Source organism: Silene latifolia, chromosome 1 (genome assembly GCF_048544455.1).
Source record: "Silene latifolia isolate original U9 population chromosome 1, ASM4854445v1, whole genome shotgun sequence".
NCBI lineage: Eukaryota > Viridiplantae > Streptophyta > Magnoliopsida > Caryophyllales > Caryophyllaceae > Silene > Silene latifolia.
Window position 1 is genome coordinate 56,599,255 of NC_133526.1, and position 4,994 is coordinate 56,604,248.

Genomic DNA, 4,994 nt, shown 5'->3' on the forward strand with positions numbered 1-4,994 from the left:
AATTATTGTAATTTAATTTGGATTTATTTCATATATATTATGATTTGAAGGTCAAATATGAGCATAAAAATTAAATCAAGGTGAATTATTGTCAAAAATTGAGTGATGACTAATTTTTGAGTCCTAATAGTGTTAGGATAATTAACTTGAGTTTAGATGTGATTTAAGTGTTAATTTGTGATTTTAAGAAGTTATTATCGCGCATTTCCATAAAACCGGGTTATATATACGATATAAGTTAAATAGGGCGATTTGGCATATAATTTGACATGATAGATACATATTATAATATATTTCAAGTGTTGAATGTTTTTATTTATATAATTTTAAATTATGTAATTTTATCTTAGTATGGCCTTAGTTTTAATCGATATTACCCGTAATGAAAGGGAATGTTGATTCGGTTGTAATTTAATGTGATCTCGTATCACTTTTATTTTTATTTTTATTAGTTTTTCCATTTTAAAAATGTATAATAGGAATAGCTTTGTATTTTTATTATTTGTAATTATGGAGTATCTTCAAAGACGGTACCGTTCGGAAAGGTGATCCGACGAAGACGGATTTCTTGGGAGGCGTGCCATTTGAAGATTCAAGGGACCAATGGAGTTGGTTTTCGAATATGTAATAGATTATTTGATTTTCTATTTTAGGAAGGCCATACTAGGAATTTTATTATTGCTTTGCATTTATTTTAATATGTTGCATGCATTGCCAAATCGCCATAAACAACAACATGCAATTCATATCGAGTCATCGACCGTGTCAATTACAATTATCGTAGTTCACTGCTTTAGTTCACTTAAAACCTGATAGATAATAAATTGACAAGATCTCTCCCATATAATAATTGAGAATTAGCCTTACCAAATAGTAGAAACCATGAATCCCAATTTCATAAGGAAGTAGATTCGGCTCACCGGGGTACTAAACTTGTTACGTTGGGTAAGTGGGTAATAAAATGTTATTACATCGAAATTTATATTGAGCTCAACGGAAGTATTCGTGACCGTAGTCGCATGTGTTCCGGGCTAAAGATGAAAATTAGAGTAATTTTTATCGACCGAGAGTTCTAGAAGTAGAATCGATTAAGAGGTTAATCCACCGAGTTATATTAATAAGGGATGACTCGGCTCATCGTACCCGTATTAATATGAATTTGGATCTCGGAATCATTTATAATAGTTGGGTAGAGGTCACTATATAAATGCAATACTTGTTTACAAGTAATTTTAAAAACGATAGATGTTAATTATTTCCTTCATTTCCGTTTTTGTAGTTAATTATATGTAATGAATTCATCTAATACTCCTAAACCAATCACCATTGATTCATGGCTCCAATCATTCGATGAAAAATGCTCCGAGTATGACAATGATACGATTAGAGAATTACGCGTTGGCATTGGTCATGATGGAAATTTTTGCTTCTTTACCACCTCCACACCACCCACTCCAATATTAATGCCCACCACTTTGGTAAGAAAATATTGTGAAGAAAATCTCAGTAAACCAAGGGCATCCTTGTTTGAAGAAACAAGGAGAAATATTAAATTCAGTGGGAGTTCTAGCAAGAGTGTCCTTGCAAATGAAAGGAGTATTGTCATTGTTAAAGGGAAGGCAAAGATAGGTGAGAAACCCAAACCTGAAAATGAATTGGAAATAGATAGTGGGACTACCGAAACCAAGACCAAGAAGGGTGCCCAATCCTATGAGGAATGTAATTATTGTAATGTCATGGGTCATTGGAAGCGAACTTGCCCCAAGTATTTGGGAGACATCAAAGTTGGACTTATTACTCCAAGTGGGACTTGGAAATGTGGAAAAGCTAAACAAGAATGATATGAATCTCCGACAAGGAAATGGAGCTAGGGTAGCCGCCACTTCAAGAGGGACTTATGTACTTGTTTTAGCTAATAGCTTTGAGTTGTAATTTACATAATTGTTATTATGTACCTACTTTGTCTAAAACATTATTTCTATTTCTATGTGAGACATGAAAGGATTTATATTTTGCCATCAAGATGTATTTTGTTGAAAATAGACATGGCTGTGAGCCATGTCACTTATCTTTATTGATGCGTGTCTTTTATATGATGTTTTACATCCTATTTTCCACGCATTTCAGAGCTCATTTGTGTAGTTTATGCTACATTTCTCCCTACTTCCGTCTACTTCCGTATTTTTGTACATTATTGCAGAAACGTGAAGAATTCAACGGAAATTGAGCTAAATCCGTCCCCGAGTACCTTGCATTGCATTTGACGTGAAGTATTCACTTAAGGAACGAGCTTGGTGCGCATTTCAAGACCCAAAAGACAAATACACGAGAAATTGGAAGTCAAGTGTCAGCTACTTCAGTCGATCGACCACTGCCTTCAGTCGATCCGCCAACCCACGGGATCCAGAAGCTACTGTACACTGCATCCCAATCGATCGACCGGTCCCAGCAGTCGATCGACCACACCGCTACTTCAGACGAGAATTAAAATATCGAGGAAAAGCAAGCCCATTGTATTTAGGTTTTGGAAATAAAAGTTACGTTGGTTTGCTATATAACGTAACCTAGAAACATCAGAACAATCATCGAATTATTATCTAGTTTTACATACAGTTCTTTAAACAATAATTTGGGTTTGGAATATTGGTTTGCATCGGATTTTCGTTCATACTTCTAATCATTCCGTTATAATTCCTCTGCAATTTCGGTATTCTTTCTGTTCTATTTCAGTTTATCTTTATTGCGTTGATAGTATAGAAATTGCTAGTTAGATTCCAAGCCAATTTTATCGTTTTATGTTATTTATTTATCTTTTCGTATTAATCATGAATTCGATAGTAAATTCCGTTAATTTCATTGTTGTTATCATCTCTAGTATGAGTAGCTAATTTATTCGCGCTAGGATGTAGGGGAATTATAGTGTAGGCGGCAATATAATGAACACGGCCTGAATCGCGTGTCAGTCGATCGACTGCCATACCTGGTCGATCGACTGACCACGTGAGGTTTTACCTTCGTTTTAATTGTTTTAATTCTTTTTTCGACGAATCGAGTGCACACGACTAGTTGAATGTTTAGGATATGACTGACCCATTAGATTGAGAGATAGGGACAGTTGATTGACCACCAATTAAAATGACTAAACTATGCTGAGATCGAAAGATAGGTAAAGTTTAGATTATTAGTCACTTTTCAGGACGAGAGTCAGTATTAGTGATATTAGGGACTTATAGCGAGATCGAAAGATGCTATCTGTTAAGAGTGGACCGAGAGGACCTCTTGTTTTCCCGCCTCATGTATTTGATTTAGACCGACTTAGTTTGCTGCCGCCGAAACTATAATGAACCGACCATCCTAGTACTCTTCTTTTTATTTGATTTAATATATTTCTTTAGTTTAATTTTTATTTTTATTAGCTATAGACCAAATCAAATCAGCCCCCACACTTGCTACCTTAGACTAAATTTAGACAACTTTTAATTATATTCGCCTCCTTGTGGTTCGACCCTGTTACCACTAGCCTAGGTTAGTTTTAATAGGAATTATAAATATAATTTTTGGTGCTCACAACGACGGGTATCAAATTTTGGCGCCGTTGCCGGGGAGGCAATTGTTCTAATTTTTAGTTGTTTTTACTTAGTCTTTCTTAGTTTAAGGGACGTTCGTTCCTTAAACTTTTCTTATATTCTTTTTGTAGTTTCTTCTTATGCCCAGGTCACAGGGTGGTGAACTAGTACCATTCAATCCTGAGATTTAGAAATCCTTGCGTGAGTTGAGACGATCATCAAGGGTATTGCCGACAGAGGAAGAGCTGAGTACTCTGTCCAGTTACTACGTGAACGAACTGTTCGAAGAAGATCCACCTACATCTCCTGCTTCTATTTCTTCAGCTGAGACAGTCACTTCTCCAGAAATTCCAGTCATGGCTGAAGAAGCAACTATAGCAAGTCATTCTGAGCCGACATCTGAAAATCTTTACAAGGGGTTCGAATTACCTGGAGCTGATAGGAAATTCGAACCGAAGCCTTCCTATATCAACTTAGTTGAGAGGAACCGATTCGGGTGCTTTGCAAATGAAGATGCAGCCAAGCATATAGAGATATTTATTGATTATTGCTGCTCTATACCCCCACCGACCGGTGTGACCCAGGACCAGATAAAGGAGACTATGTTTATATTATCACTCCGTGATGCTGCAAGGGAGTGGTACAGAGATCTGGATCGAGCTGCTCATGGGATCACCGATTGGAATTCTTTGGCCCTGGCATTTTACAAGAAATACTTCTCTGCCTCGAAGACCAATGCGATTAGAGCTCAGATCACGAGCTTTAAACAAGGGCCTGATGAGAACTTCCATGAAGCATGGGTCCGTTTCAAGAAGCTGGTGCAAACCATTCCGCATCATGGGTTCGAAAAATGGAGTCTTTGCAATAAGTTCTATAACGGGCTGTATGACTATCAAAGGGCTATTTTGGATGCTGCAGCCAATGGCCGATTTGCTGTGAATATGGGAGAGACTAAGGGGTGGAAGATCATTTATGATTTAGCCACCTATAAAGCTGAATATGGGAATTCAAGAGGCAATCAGAGGAGGAGTGATGAATCCCCTTCTGTAGCTGCATTAGAGGCTCTCACGGCGAGGTTTGACAAGTACGAGTTGGGAGGAGCTTCTAAAGGAGGGATGTACCATGTGAATACTGTTTCAGACGGTCCTTTCATCTGTAGAAGATGTGGAGCTGAGGGACATGTTGCTGAAAATTGTCCTAGTCCCTTCGAGTCTTATGCTGCCTTTCAACATTACAGGCAGACAAACACGTACTATGAGCCGAATGTCCATCCCAACTTAAGGTGGAGTAGCCAGAATGTCTTGAATCCGACTCAACCTCCACAGCAGCAGCAACAGACTTATGTGCCTCCTAATAAGCAACAACAGTTTCAAAAACCTCCCTATGTGCCGCAGCAGCAATAATCCCAAAATTCTGAGTTTGCTGAAT

General features: G+C 37.6%; 1 non-coding gene across 1 annotated transcript; it reads right to left on the reverse strand.

Annotated features, from left to right (window-relative positions):
- Nucleotides 1-4,303: 4,303 nt before the first annotated feature.
- On the reverse strand, nucleotides 4,304-4,410 carry LOC141620562 (small nucleolar RNA R71). The gene has a single exon (XR_012531992.1). It is a non-coding gene; the product is annotated as a small nucleolar RNA R71 (small nucleolar RNA).
- Nucleotides 4,411-4,994: the final 584 nt, after the last annotated feature.